The sequence below is a fragment of the Nuphar pumila genome, chromosome 15, assembly GCF_984573655.1.
Source record: "Nuphar pumila chromosome 15, dmNupPumi1.hap1.1, whole genome shotgun sequence".
NCBI classification, from domain to species: Eukaryota; Viridiplantae; Streptophyta; class Magnoliopsida; order Nymphaeales; family Nymphaeaceae; genus Nuphar; species Nuphar pumila.
The window spans coordinates 8,652,617-8,669,443 of NC_143263.1; positions in this window are offsets into that span (position 1 = coordinate 8,652,617).

Below are 16,827 nucleotides of genomic sequence, written 5' to 3' on the forward strand. Positions count from 1 at the left end.
TAATGCTACTGCTCCCAAACAGCCAGATGAGAGCATGGCAAAAACCATAAGGCAACCTTCGAGTTAAGGCTCCCAAACATAGCATTAGTATGATCAACGCTATGGTATTTGTTATATCAGTCAGGGAACTCAGAATTTTGTTATTTTCGAATGTGGCAATAAAGTGCACGCAAGATTTATAATAAATCGACATAGGGAAGTTTCGTTTGACGGAAAACCTTAAGACTATTTTTTTGTTTCCCCCCCCCCCCCCCCCCCCCACCAAAAAAAAGTTTTTTTTTTCAAATATCAGTAATATTTATTGCTATGAAGTGCTTGAATCACGTGAAAATATGACCAAGTTCATGAATTTGAATGTTTTATGCATGTATAATGTGAAACAGGAGCATGGTTATTAACAACATACGGTCATTTTCATGTTATGCACACGTTTGTCATTTTTTTCAACCAAAGACCATGCTTATGAATTCTATTAGTGAGCATTTTGAAAATTTAAGAACTCCTCAATCTTGCATATAACGCCCAAGAATTTTCAACTTGAAATAAGTGAAAATTTACAATCATTTTTTTTTAAATATAATCCAACTCAAGTGAGAGGATCGAAACACAACGAAAATAATTTTGGGTTTTTAAAGAACTAAAAACTCTAAACTGGATTGGATCTAATTCCTATTTAGATTTGAATCCAGGTACACACACTAAAGACTCCATCGAGAATCTGACTGCACATAACTTGAGATAAAAGCAGCATCATTTGTAACGCCCCAAAATTTTCAATTTGAAATAATTAGCAGGAATCTGGCGAAAGGGTGATGGCACCAAGGCTATACAAGGATGCAGAATGGGTGATGACCATGGTGGAGCAATAGTTCAGCATGAAGAGGATTCAGAGGTTGGCAATGGTGGTGATGATGCACTCGGGTGGTGTTGCAACAGGCACCAACCTGTTTGCTTGCTGGAAGTCGCAGAAAGTAGAGGAGAAAACAAAAGTGGGGAGGGAGAGAGATGAGTCAAGAGATGCGTATACAAGGGAGGGACTAACACTACAAGAAAAATGTTAATTAAAGACGGACATTTACGATAGATTTTTTTGTCGCAAATTTGCGACGGATTAGCGAGAGAAAACTATCCGTCGCTAACATTCAAAATATTTGCAAAATTAGTGACGGGAATATCTCCCTCGCTAATGAGCAACGGATTAACGATGAAATTTTTCCGTCGCCAAACACTATAAGAAAAATGCTAATTAGCGATGGATTAGCTAGGAAATTATTCCATAGCTAATCCGTCGTTAATTTTTTATTTAAACCGCCCCATCTAAGGCACAAAATTTTCCCTCTCTCCCTGTTCGAAATTTAATCCGACTACTTTAAAGGAAGGCCTCCTTGACTTCTCGAACGAGGACGACTTCGTGGCGGAGAAACGCGAGGAAGAAGAGGAGTCGGAGACGCCCACCGACGCTGGAGGACTAGGTCGGCCCGACCTCTCCGGTCCGGTAAGTGGTTTTCTTTTCCGAGCGTGACTTTTCATTTCTGGCCTAACGATTCTATTGGGGGGTTATGGTTTCAGGTCGACGGACAAGCGAGGGAACCAGGTCGGGAGGGCGTCGGAGAGCGCATCGGTTCAGAACACCCCACAATGGCAGGCCGGGCCGGACAATCGGGGAACCAGGTCGAGAGGGCGTCGGAGAGCGCATATGAGAGTGCACCGGTTCGGAGGTGCACTCTCCTGCGTTGTGCAGAAGACCCCACAATGGCAGGTCAGGCCAAAAAAGTAGGGAACCAGGTCGGGAGGGTGCTGGAGAGCGCATCGGAGAGTGCACCGGAGAGCACGACGGTTCTGTGCAAAAGACCCTGCAGTGGCGGGCTGGGCCGCTCAGGTGCAATGCATGTGTGGTGCGGTATAAGTCCGGCCTATTGCTGCCGGAATACCGCCCAGCAGGGAGCAATTTTTTTTTTATTTTTTTTTAAATTTAGTGACGGATATTATCCGTTGCTAATTTAAAATAGTGACAGACTTGCGACGAATATTATTCGTCGCTAATTTAAAATAGTGACGGACTCACGACGGATCATGTCTGTCGCTAATCCATCGCAAATTAGCGACGAAAGTAGCGACAGATAAGTTTTGTCACTAATTGGCGACCAGAATTATGCGACGGACGTTATCCATCGTTAATCCACTGACAATCCGTCGCTAAACTGTTTAGCGATGGATTAGCGACGGATAGCGTCCGTCGCTAATCCATGTTTTTCTTGTAGTGTAGGCTCCCTTTAAATCGGAGAGAGGGGTCGATGGCTGGTTGGTGGTTTGACACAAGTGGCAGCCCACCTTAGTCAACTGCTTCTAAGAAAATTACCTCCATGTGGTGATTTTCGAAATACAAAAAATGTGCCTTAATTGTCCTTAATTTTTCTCTTAATCCCAAGAAAAATGTTGTACCATTTTACTCTTACCTTTCTTTTTAGTTACCAACCTAACCTAGTATTTAAATAGATTTTAAATTATGTTAGTGGGTTGGTTTAGGATCTAGTTGATCCAAATCCAAATCTATAGTGTATATATACATTAATACCACATTATTGCATAGTTGGGATACCTGTTTAGATCCAAATTGATCCAAATCCCTTTGTTTTATTCTTTGCATGTGTTTAATTCATTTTATATTGACGATCCAAAAGGTGGATCCAATCAAACCCAAATAACCTAACTTTCTAGTTTGCATCCCAAATTAAATCTAGTTTTCTTATCTGGATTGAATCCATCAAATGGATCCAAGAGTAAGAAAATGGTTTTCTTTCATCCTTCATAACTAATTATCATCTCCAGGACCCTAAAAATCCCACTAACTATGTCAGAACATAAAAAATCACAAATAGGGTGACCATCACATCATGAAAAGAAATTTCTCATTTATTTAAAAGGGCACAGAAATTTGCAGTTGTTACAAATTCTTTGGTACTTGTGTATTCATCGACACTAACGAGAAGTTGATTCATGCATCCTATGTGCAATTGGTGCAAGACTTGAATCGTAATGATAAATATGCATGAGAACAACTTCACGTGCACACATGTATGCAAATTTGAGTCAAATGAAGTGCAGAAGGAAAAACTTTGCTGATTTTATTAAGGTACAAAAATTGTTTCATTGATTTGATTTGATTCATGTGAAAACATGAATTTGTCATTTTTGTACATTAATCTATCTGTTGAATATCCTTGCAGATTTGGATATGGGAATACATGGAAAGGTTTCAGTAAATTCAAAGAATGTGTCATTTTAGAAGGACAATATGATCATTTTTTAAAATTATTTTTTCTTCCCCACGTCAAACTAAAAGTTTTCATTTTCTCCTCCAAACAAAGGTAGACATGTTTTTATCAACATTCCTTTTTCACCTTTCCAATTTCACATGTTGTCCATTTTACATGGATAGGGTGTCAATGGATCGGGTTTGACCTATTCTCAACAAATACTAAACTCTATAGGGTTAGAGTTTGGTGATAAAGAGGGTCAGTGTTAGTGTCACTAGCAACATATCTCGTACAAGACCCGATGGTCTGGTCAGCTTCTCCAAATAGGATGTTAAAATTTCTCCTAATGGGTATAACTGGCTTGTAGTATTTTCTCGTGGGCCCTTATGTATATAGAAATTTTCTTGCATCAAAATGGCTTAAAAGAGACAAAGATGAATGGGACATTTTTGGTCCCACGCTTCTTGTAAGTCTCTCTCACTTTAATAGGGAGGACCACAAAACAGTACAGGTTTTGTACTTTTATTGGCTTAGGAAATGAAGCATCATAAGCCATAGGATGGGATCGGATATTAGGTTGCATGGTCCAAAACATAAAATTTTACTTTTGGATTAACCGAGCTCTCTAAATAAACCACTACTGAGTAATCTGGTCTTGGCATGGGAATGCTCACGTTGGTATGGGTTTGGATTAGATATTCCATTTATCTAAACCTGTTTAGTTGGGTTTGGTGAAAAAGTTTGCATTGGATCAGGTGATTAGGTCACATTTGGTCTTTTGTGTTACTAATATGATTAAATTTAGAGTTGGATTTGGGTTCTTATTGTGATTAAATTCAATTCTTATAAATGTTCAAAAAGGTGTAAGGCACCAACGAGGTTTGAATTTGGGTCTTGAGAGTGCGCATTTCAAGCTTTGCCTAATGACCCATCCACTTGCAAGTTAGTAATAAAGGGTTAATATTTGGTGTTATTGAATGTAAAATGGAAATCATAATCATCTTATTTAAATTTAAAAATATAACTTTTTTGAATAGTGAAATTTTATTGCATTTTGGGCGAATGGTTTTTGAAGCCCTTAAAAAACCTGCTTATATGTCACAATCACATGATTCAAAACTTATTTTTTTTATTAACCAAACCTTATAGAACAAATCCATAAAGGTCCAATCTAAAAAAAAATGAAAACGGATTTGACACAATAGTCCTGTGTCTTCAATATCACCAAATATTAACTCATTAATAAATGTGTAGAAATGTTTTTTTATGAAAAGAATTTGACTCAAATTAAATATTTAAATGAATTTAAGTTCAGATTGTTTTACCATACACACAGTATAAACTCAAATTTAATTCATTCTGAGAATGAATCTAACTTCGATTAAGGCACGTGCAATTAATGACTTCATAATACTCGCCTTAGAACCCTCAATTTCTTTGTGTGCCAATTTTGATAGTGATATTTATTTCAACTAGAAAATACAATCAGATGTTTTGGAGGTGTATAAATGATCAACTGGTGATAACATAAAGAGACAAAGATCTTAACTTTGTTAAAGACATAGATGTTGGACAATACAAATCTAAAGTGGAGATCCAACAATCAGATTTTGAAGAAGATCTAAATCCATAGATCAATGTCCTTGGCACCAAATGCAAGTGCATCAAAATAACAAACCTATCTCTTAGTGATTCAGTTTCCTAAATTGCTTTTATAATGGAAGGAAATCAGATGAAATATGATCTCAAGATATATGTAAATGATTCACATTACAAATAGTGAAAACTCACCCAGGTATATTGATGTAAACTCAAGAATGGATTTACATAGAATTCTACCCAACTATGAATTTATTTAGGAATATCTAATAATATCTAAAAAAGTTGGAAATTGAAAGGAAATGCAAAAAAATAATAGGAAAATATCAGAGACTTTAAATCAGAAAATTTTGTCATAACTCAACTATGATGCTGGACTCTTACTCGGTAGATGCAAAATTCTACAAAGGATTTTATTGATTTTTGAAAGTTTTTATAAAAGATTTTTCTTTACAAAACTTGCCTCCATTACAAAAAGTGATGGGCCTACTCACTGTTATGAGTTAAAACTGTTAATCCTTGAATGACAAGGAGTAACTCCACGAAGGTTGAGATTCCTCCTCAAGAATTGCCTTCTCAATGGTATGAGTACGAGGTAGTGGTAATGTTATGTGAAGGCTTAAAAAGTTGCAGGTACCATTTTATTTGAAACATATATTGATACAATTTTGAAAAATATCGATATGTATTTCTAATTAATAAACATTCATATGTTTTCTAAAATAATTGGCATGAGAGGTCAACATGAAGTTTATACATTCATAAAGATATCTACAAATCAAGATAGTTAAACATATATATGTAATCAACCATTGATATATATATATATATATATATAATTTAAAAAACTTGATAAAAATAATGTATTTGTTCAGTGAAATTTTTGTTTGTATGCAAAAAATGTTAATAGAAACCAGATTAAACAAGATTGATACTCATTTATAATGTAATAGAATCTTGTTTCTATACAAGACAATACACGTTTTTCAAGTGTTTCCAAAGTTTTGTCAGTGGCTTAGGTATATCAATATACACTAAAATTTGGAGGAGAAGTTGAGATCAAGGGTGATTTGTGTCATCGTAGTCTAAGGATGCTTTCCCAACCCAGGGAGCGAACTTGGACCAATATGATGTTACGACCGCCCATCAAAAAGAAACAAAAGCCACCACCACGATGTGAGGATTTGGGTCTCATATACAATACCAGCTATCATGCGCAGGCAGGCAAGGTTGAGCAGAGGTGTTTTTGTGATAGAGTCGGACATCTTGTAGCACAATGTGCAACTATCAAGAAACGGGTCCAATGAGCAGAACATGAAGAGCTGGGTCCAGAGACCACATAAAAGAGCTAAGATGCGGATCTGGATGAAGAAACCATTTATTTTCATGGGGATGACCTGTGCAGGCTAACATTTGGTGATGTTTACACCACTACCTGTAATTCACCGGGGATGAATCCTTCAAAACTTAGGGAGGAGGATGCAGCTGTGGATCCGGAAGTCAGATCCAATTAAGACAAGTTGCAAGAAGAAGAAAAAGTTACTATTGGCTTTCACCATTTTTCTATTGGGTCATAGTGAGTTACCATCACAAACTATACGATAGGTTCGGGTGTACTTCTATCTAAATGGGAGGGTCCATCAGAGCACCGATGAAGAGAAGCAGGGGCTGAGCTCCTTTAAAAGTCTTCAACGGTTTGGCTTGGTCTGGGTCAGGGTCAAGTAGGACACAGCTGGACCCAAATTAATCAAGTGCAAGAGGGACTGACTTGAGCTTGGAATCCAGTCAGTAAAAAATAATTGAATGCATAAAAGTTTAAAAACATAAATGAATGTCATATAAATATATTTCAAAGACGGCGTGTTTTTTCTTTTCCTCTACTTTACACCATGTTTTTTTGATATTATATTTGTGGAGAGGGTGTTGCATGTTCTCCCCGAAACATGCATTGTAGCTACAGTGTGTGTTTCAGTGTGTATGGAGAAATATCTTGGGACCCATGATAATGCATATGCCAATGTTGTCTACGATGACTTTATAATAAAATAACATATAAAAAAAGGTAGATATGCTTTTGATAGAAATGTCCTCTCGTAAGATAGATATGCATTGGACGAAAATGTCCTCCCACTCCCCATAAATAGATTTGCACGTCCCGCCTTTGTTCTTAGCTTGTGTTACAACACATGGTTGTCTTCTCATTCCTGCATGATGAGTTGTGGAGCCTGGTTCATAGTTTCTTCTCTTACATAAGGGGGGTCTGAGGGTTCCCCCCAGCGCTGGTCCGGGGGTTTCTTCGGTACTGGTCTCGGGGGTTGTCGCCCTTGTCTTGTATAAATTCTTTCTTTTCTTTCTCTTTTGTAATTGTTGAAAAGAGCAATAAGATTTCTCTCTTGGCGGCCGTGGGTTTTTTTTACTCTCTCTAGTTTGAGGAAAAGTTTTTTTCACGTAAATCTATGTGTCCCTCTTCTTTGTGGTTTGATTGTTCTTGTTTCTTTGTTTTCTTGCTTGAGTGTTTCCTAACACTTCCTTGTGTAGAAATCAGATCAGAGAGTAGCGATTTATAGTAGAAATCAGATAAGAAAGTAGTGATTTACAGTATAAATCAAATCAAAGAGTAACAATTTACACTAGAAATCAGATAAAAGAGTAGCGATTTATAGTAGAAATCAGATAAGAAAGTAGCAATTTACAGTAGAAATCAAATCAAAGAGTAGTGATTTACAGTAGAAATTAGATCAGAGAGTGACAATTTACAGTAAAAATCAGATCAGCGAGTAGCGATTTATAGTACAAATCAAATCAGAGAGTAGCGATTTACAGTATAAATCATATCAGAGAGTGACGATTTACAGTAGAAATCTGATTTGTATTGTAAATCGCTACTCTTTGATTTAATTTCTACTGTAAATCGTTACTCTCTGATGTGATTTTTATTGTAAATCTCTACTCCCTTATCTGATTTATACTGTAAACCATTACTCTCTGATCTGATTTCTACTGTAAATCGCTACTGTCTTATATGATTTCTTTTGTAAATCACTACACTCTTATCTTATTTCTATTGTAAATCACTACTCTCTTATCTGATTTTTATTGTAAATCACTAGTCTCTTATCTGATTTTTACTATAAATCGTTACTCTACTCAGTTCTACGTTGCCACCATTATCTCTACTGTAAATCACTATTCTCTGTCTACTCAGTTCGACGCTTGCACCCTGGTATCATGTTGAACAATAGACAAAATGTTGATTCTTCTGATAGTTCAACTATTTCTCACGAACAAACGACGATAAAGGGTGCTCCGACGATAATAGACGTCAACGATGACAGAGGGTGCTCCAGCGAAAGCAGACGACGACAAAGGGTGCTCCAACGGCAACAGACGACGATAAAGGGTGCTCCAACAACAGCAGACGACGGTAAATGGTGCATCGTCAAAGAAAGCTCCTATTACAGCAGATGATGCATCGTTAAAGGGTGATTCGAAACATTTAGGGTGACATATTGCGAGGAGCGCCTATTAAAACAGAGGAGTTTACTCCTTAGGGCGAAACGATGATGGTTTTAACCTTTTTTGGTGAGAGAACATTTTTGTCCTTTACTCAAAATGTTGTTTTATGGTGCTAATGGCGGGAAAGGGTACTTAAGTCTTTGTAAACACACCGAACTCTGATGCTAAGTGATGCCAACACACACCGGGAAATGAGCCCCATGTGCTTACATATGTGGTGCTCATTCAGACCCGAGAACACGCACCTACCTGTTTTGGGGGTGCACATATAACTTGCTTTACATGCTAACGTCTCTGATCATACATATGGACCCACATGATGACCCTACTGGATATGCACCAACCACCAATGAATTGACTCCCTTGCTTCCCCCACCCCAACTATTTAAACTCACACACACACAATATTGAAAAGGGAAATTGTTGTAGTTCTGGGACTCTCTTGTTGTCCAAAGACGTGGGTCATCCACAACAACTGCGAGCCCAAGGTGAAACACTTATCAAGTTCAGGGATAGTCTCATGATCCCAACTTGAATTCATGGCCACTGCACATCAACTCTACCAATAGTGACCCATGTGGTAATTGATTCAGGATAGTCTGCGATGATAACAGAAGGAGCATCGTCAAGGTCAATCTTCCAAACACAACTCTAACGGGTAGGCTCCATTTCATTAACTTCTCAGCCTTCTTGTGTCTCACAGGCCTCCATCTCAGCAACAACAACTTTTTTGGATCGATTCCAGAAGGGATTGGCAGTCTCTTCTACCTCAACTTATCTCCTGCCACATTCTTTGGTCAACCTCACCCACATTTCTAAGCTCCTAATCGCTGACAACATGATTGGTAGAGAGTTGCTTCCCAACTTTTTCACCAACTGGAAAAATCTCACTGTCCTTCAGCTAAGTGGCAATCAAATTACTGGAACAATCCTTGAGGAGATAGGAGAAATTAAAGAACCTGTAATACCTAGATTTGGGAGGCAACTTCCTTATAGGTTCCATCCTTACTTGATAGGAGAACTTTCAAATCTCACCACTCTATACCTTGCCTGAAATAACTTGATCGGGCTTATCCCACCTATAATAGGAAACCTCAAGACCTTCACTGGTTTATGATTGCCTTTCAACCTTTTAACAAGTCCAATACCCACTTCTATAGAAAACTTGTCCAATCTTGTAACTTTTGTTGTTATTTTGGCTTAAAATATAACATTTTGAAACCAAGTTTTTTTGGCATAATAACTATTTCTTATTATTAGTTGTCTGAGAAAGTCTTTTAAAGAGAAAAACCCATTTTATGAAAAATGTTTTGCCTAGTATTGATCATTGTTGAAAAACATCATAAGTTTATAATAAGAAGGGTTGTGTTACAGGGCAAGGCCTTCAAGGGCATTAGATCTTGGACTTATCAAATGAAGTTTGAACGTCAAATATTAATATTTAAATTTAGACTTGGACCCAAACCCAAACCTAAACCTGAACCTTTGGCCTTGACCTTTAAAATTTTTCAAAAGGTCTTTTATGACTTTTCTGAAAGACGACATCAATCTTTTTTAGATAGCCTTTATGTGTAAGCACATTGAGAGGTCAATGACACGTGGAGCACATGTTGTAACGATGGATTCCCATGATGAGATGGTGGCAATGACATGTGGTATCCATGTTTGGATGGTGGCTGCCCATGATGGGATGCTAGTGACACATGTCGTCTATGTTTGAATGGTGGCCACCCATGGTGGGACGCTAGTGACACATAACATTTGTGTTGGGATGGTGGCCACCCATGATGGGACATTAATGACACATAGCACCCATGTTGGGTCGATGGCTGCCTAGGATGGACGTGTTACCATACACCACTTGGTTTGGTACACCACAATTGCTTTATATGAAAAAAAAATCAAAAAATGAGTTAACTTTTTCTATTTTTTTATTCTTTCGGAGTCTGTCCTTCTCTCTATACCCATGAAATTGTTCAGGGTAGTTGTGTCATGGTGACTAACCTACCCAATGTCAGGGATGGTTAGTATTGCATGAGAGGTGCATGCTTAGTTGTATCCCGAAAGCGAAGTTGTATTTTAACCCTATTGCATCGGGGCTAAGTCTTGGCGGGGCAACTGTCACTTTCAAGATAGTATCATTGTTGTGCACCTTCAAGCTTCAATTCCAACGATATGAGAAGAATTCTATCAAATATCCAACAATTTGAAAGCAACATGTCTAGCTCCATGGCGTTATTATGAAGATCAGGAACCAGGAGATCCCCAAACTGAATTAGTTCAATGAGACTAACTTCAAATGCTGACAGAACAAGGTCATAATCTTCTTGACCATGGCCAAGGTGAAGTATGTGCTCGTTGAACTATATCCTCCTCAACGAGAAGAAGAGATCATTACTGAGAACAGGAAGCGTCAGAAGTGGATGGAAGATGACTATGTGTATCGAGGGCATATTTTGAATGCGTTATCGGACCCCCTATTTGGTCTCTACTCTGAAGTAGACTCTACAAAAAAAGCTCTGAGAAGCTCTTCAGAGAAAATACAATACAGATGATGCAGGTAACCGATTTTAATAAATATATGAATTTTGTGTTTATTGATAACAAACCACTTCTACCCTCAAACTGATAAAATGCATTTGTTCACCAGCTTAGGGTGAAAAGTATGAATCTTGATAAGTCTTTTCAAGTGACTATTATTATTGAAAATTTATCCAATTCATGGAAAGACTCATAATATGTTAAAATATAAGAATGAAGACTTCACTTTGAAACAACTTATTTCTCATCTTCGTATCGAAGAAGAAACTCGTCATAGAGACAAAAAGGAGGAAGTCATAGAAGTTGGCACCAAAGTGAATATGGTGGATCGTAAGCCAAGATTCACGCCTGGTTTGAAATCTAAAGACAAGAAACCCAAATATTTTAAGAAATCTAAATGTGAAATTGTTTCCTGCTATGTATGTGGCAAATCGAGGCACTATGCGAAAGAGTGTCATCATCACAAGCGACAAGGTACCAAGGCACAAGCTCTCGAAGAGAATACAATGGTTGTAGTAAGCTATGTTTTCATGGTTCAAATGGACAAAGGGTGCTATATGGATTTAGAGTCTATAATTCATACTTGTAATGACCGAAATATGTTTAAAATATATGATATCATGGGAAAACACAATCAAATCTACATGGGAGACTTTCATCCTGCAAAGGTTGAAGGAAAATGGACTATGTAATTAAAATTCACATTTGAAAAATGTCTTATCCTCACGAATGTGTACCATGTACCCACTGTGACTAAGAACCATGTATCAGCTTTCCTACTAACAATACATGGTTTTAAGTTTGTCTTTGAATCCAGCAATATAATATTGTCCAAGAATCGTGTAATTGTTGAAAAATGTTTTGTTTTTGATGGAGTGTTCAAACTGAATGTAATCAATAATAATATCTATGTTTCTATTTATTTGCTTGACTCTCTTGATGTATAGCATGCTAGACTTGGTCATGTGCATTTTGGATCTATTAAAAAAATTAATAAGTTAGGATTAATTTATGTTTGCAAGAAATATGATTATTATAATAAATGTGATCTATGCATTCAAGCAAAGTTCTCTAAAAAAAAAATCATAGAGTAGAAAGAAGTTCTAAAATTCTTGAACTCATACATAGTAATGTTTAGGATTTGAAAAACACTCCAACTCATGGGTTAATCTATATTTCATAACTTCTATAGATGATTTGTTTAAATTTGTTTGTGTTTACCTTATGAAAAGTAAAGATGAGTCATTCGAGAAATGTAAGATTTTTAAGACTTAAGTTGAAAAATTTAGCAATGGCAAAATTGTTTCATTTAGGTCTGACTGAGGTGGAAAATACTTCTCATGAATTTATTAAATTTTGTGAAGAACATGGTCTACATAGATAGAACATTGCACCTTACACTCCTGAACATAATGGTGTCTCAGAACAGAAAAACATAACTCTGATCGACATGGTGAATGTGATATTAATTAGCTTTGGACTTAATTTTAATTTATGGGGAGAATCCCTACTCAGTGTATGTCATATTTTGAATCATATGCCTTATTCAAAATTACATGCTACTCTATATGAATTATGAAAAAACAGAAAACCGAATTTAAGCTATCTTAAAGTTTGAAGTTGTGTAGTCTATGTTAGATCGATTGAACCCAAACAAGGTAAATAAGACCTAAAACTAATACATGCATTTTTATTGGCTATTCTCAAAACAACAAGGCATATAGATTTATAAACTGAGAAACTAAAGTTATTTATGAATCTGTACAAATTGAGTTTAGAGAAGACCTATTTTTCAAAGAATTGAAAACTCTTTCTCCTACTGGTTTTTATGAATCTGTATCCAAAAGACCTGCTTTGAAACATAAAAATACAAAACTTAGAAGTAAGAGGATCAGAAAACCAAAGAATTTTGAAAATGACTTTCATCTATAAATGATTAATAGAGATTCTTTAAGTGTTTCTGAGGCTATGTCATCACCTAATACTGCATCTTGTAAAGAAGCAATTCAAAGTAAAATTGATTTCATACTTAACAAAGAAAATCGGTCCCCCTTCCACCATTTAAAAACAACATTAGCAACTTCATCGGGCTGCCTTGCCTGCTGGTGGGTGCAATAGATTTTCAAAAAAAAAATTAGAGCAAATGAATCAATTGCCAAATTTAAAGCAAGATTAGTAACAAAAGGTTTTAAACAAAAATCTAAGATTGATTATTTTGATAGTATGCTCCAGTATCTAGGATAACATCAATTAGAGTTTTTATAGCCTTAGCTTCTATTTTCAAACTCAAAATTCATCAAATAGATGTTGAAATTGTTTTTGTAAATGGCAATTTAGAAAAAGAGATTTACATTGATCAACCTAAAGGTTTTATAGTTCCTGATCAAAGAAATAAAATTTGTAAAATGCTTAAGTCCTTATACGGATTGAAACAAGCTCCAAAACAATAGCATGAAAATTTTGATCAAGTAATTTCAGTTTTGGGTTTAACACACTTGATATGAGAAATGCATATATACTATATGTGGATGACATGTTGATCCTTAGTAGCAATATAGAATGCATAAATGATACTAAGCATTTTTTGTTACTTAATTTTGACATGAAAGATATGGGGCTTCTTGATGTCATTCTAGGAATCAAATTGTGAGACATAAGCATGGATATGGCTTAAATCAATCGTGTTATATTGAGAAAGTGCTTAAAAATTTTAATCATTTTGATTGTAAAACTATTGATACTCTGTTTGATCCCAATGTTAAATTATCTAAATACACTTGGAGAGGTATTTCTTAATTTGAGTATGCTAGTATTATGGAAAGTCTTATGTATACTATGAATAAAACTAGACCAAACATAGCATTTTGCATGAGCAAACTCAGTATATATACTAGCAATCTAGGACTTGACAATTGGGATGTTGCCCTTAAGATCTTAAAGTACCTTAAAGGGACTTTGGATTATGGGTTATTCTATTTAGAAGAACCTGCTAACTTTGAAGGTTATAGTGATGCTAATTGAAATTTTGATAGGGATGACTCGATATCCACAAGTGGATGGGTCTTTATCCTTAGATCTGAGGTTGTTTTCTGGGCTTCCAAGAATCAAACCACCATAACCCAATCCACTATGGAGGCTGAGCTCATAGCACTAGAATCTACTAGCATGAAAGTTGAATAGCTAAGGAATATCTTAATTGAGATTCTATTGGGTAGCAAACCCTTACCTCCTATGGCTATTCACCATGATAACTAAGTTGCTACATATAAAGCATGGAGCAATATATACAATAAAAAAACTAGACATATTAGTCTAAAGCATAACATTGTGAATAATTTACTCAAGCAAGGAGTAATTTCAGTGTAATATGTGAAATCTTGCCAAAAGTTGGCAGATTCACTTACGAAAGTTTTTTCACGTAATATTATTAAAAATACATTTGAGGGAATGAGATTAAAACCTACTAAAAAGATTACCCGTAATGAAAACTCAATCGAGTGACTTGGGTCTCCTAAGTTCTTTATTCAATGGGAAGAACAAGTCACTAGAGTAATTAGGTGAGCACAAAGGAATATATAAGATAAAGAGTATCTTCAAGTCTCATTCTGATGTAAGTGCTTAAAAACCTATGACATGAGGATGAGTCTCTTGGATCTTAATGAGATCTGTAAGCCAAATTGGCTAAGGTGTTTGAAACAAGTTTTCACCTTTGATAGACTCACCTATATGAGTGTAAGATGTGTGTCACCTTCTAAGAGATGGAGATTGCTTCTAGAGCACTCATGAAGTGGGATACTGCATAAGACACTTAATAAATGCAGTCTTTATATATTTGATAACATATAGTTACTTGAAAGGAGTATGTGTGTGAACATGCCTCAGAAGTAAATATTAGAGCCCAAGTTCAAAGCTGCTAGCTACTTAGTTTCTGAGACTGTCTGAATCTTATTCACACTAAGTGTAGATTCAAACTGAAAGGTACCTTCATGTGACTTTTATGAACAACTTAGTTCTTTATTTCTATCATATATTTTGACCCATGTGGAGGATTGTTGTTATTTGGTTCAAAATATAACCTTTTAAAACTAAGATTTTTTGGTAAAATAACATTTTCTTATTACTAGTTGTTTGAGAAAGTCTTCTTAAGGAAAAAGCTCATTTTATAAAAAATGTTTTGCCTCATAAGTTTATAATGCGAAGTGTTGCTTTAGAGGGCAAGACCCTCAAGGGAATTAGATCTTGGGCTTGTCAAATGAATTTTGAATATTAAATATTAATATTAATATTAATATTAATATTAATATTAATATTTGAATTGGGACCTGGATTTGAAGTTGGACCTGGTCATGGTCTTGACCTTGGCCTTAACCTTAACCTTAACCTTGACCTTGACCTTAACCTTTAAAAGTTTTCAAAAGGTCTTTTATGACTTTTTTGGGAGGATCACCTATCTTTTTTTATAACCTCTACATTTAAGCACGTTGCGAGGTCTGTGGCACGAGGAGCCCATGTTGTAGCAGTGGTAGCTTATAATGGGACGTTATTGGCATGTGGTATCCATGTTTGGATGGTGGCTGCCCATAATGGGACACTAGTGACATGTGGCATCCATGTTAGGATGGTGGCCGCCCATGATGGGACACTAGTGACATGTGGTGCCCATGTCGGGTCAGTGGCTGCCCAGGATGGTTGAGTTACCTTACAACACTTGGTTTGGTATACCCAAATTGTTTTATATCGAAAAGATTTTCAAAAAATGAGTTAACTTTTTTTAGTTTTTTGCTTTTTTCGGAGTTTCTCTCATTCTCTCTCTACCTGTGAAGTTGTTCAGGGTAACTATGTTGTGATGACTAACCTACCCAGTGCCAAGAGAGGTTAGTATTGCACAAGAGGTGAAGGCTTGGTTGTATCCTGAAAGTGAGGTTGTGTTTAATCCTATTACACCCGAGCTAAGTCCTGGTGGGGGCAACTGTCGCTCTCAAGACAGTGTCTTTGTTGTGTGCCTCAAAGCTTTGGTCTCAACGATCTGCATTTTATGAAATATCCAATAGCTTTGAGCCTCGGCTTCAACATGTTCACCGGATCTATTCCTTTGAAAATAAGAAACCTAAAGAAACTTACAAGGTTGGAGTTACTTGTAAACTCTTCTAATGGTTCAATTCTCACGACGATAGGAAAATTGTCTAATCTTCAAATGTTATACCTTTATCATAACCATTTGACTAGACCCATCCCTCTAGAAATAGGAAACTTGAAGCATCTCACTAATAACTCTCTTGCAGGTCTAATACCTGCATCTATAGGCAACTTATCCAATCTAGTAACTTTTTACTTGGATCTCAATCATCTGACTGGACCCATCCCTCCAAAAATAGGAAACTTAAAGCATCTCACTAATTTAGACTTATCTGGAACTCTCTTACAGGTCTAATACCTACTTCTGTAGGAAACTTGTCCAATCTTGTGCTTTTTAACTTCTATCAAAACAATTTGACTGGACATATCCCTCCAGAAATAGGAAACTTGAAGTGTCTCACAGATTTAGAGTTAAGTGATAACTCTCTTACAGGTCCAATACCTGCCTATATAGGAAACTTGTCCAATCTTGTGAATTTGTACTTCTATAACAACAATTTGACTGGACCCATCTCTCCAGAAATAGGAAACTTGAAGTGTCTCACTGATTTAGATTTATCTTATAACACTCTTACGTGTTTAAATAGGAAACTTATCCAATCTTGTGCTTTTGTACTTCTATCACAACAATTTGACTCGACCCATCTCTCAAAAAATAGGAAACTTGAAGCGTGTCACTGATTGAGTTATCTGATAACTCTTTTACAGGTCTAATACCTGCCTCTATAGGAAACTTGTCCAATCTTGTAACATTGTACTTCTCTAACAATAATTTGAC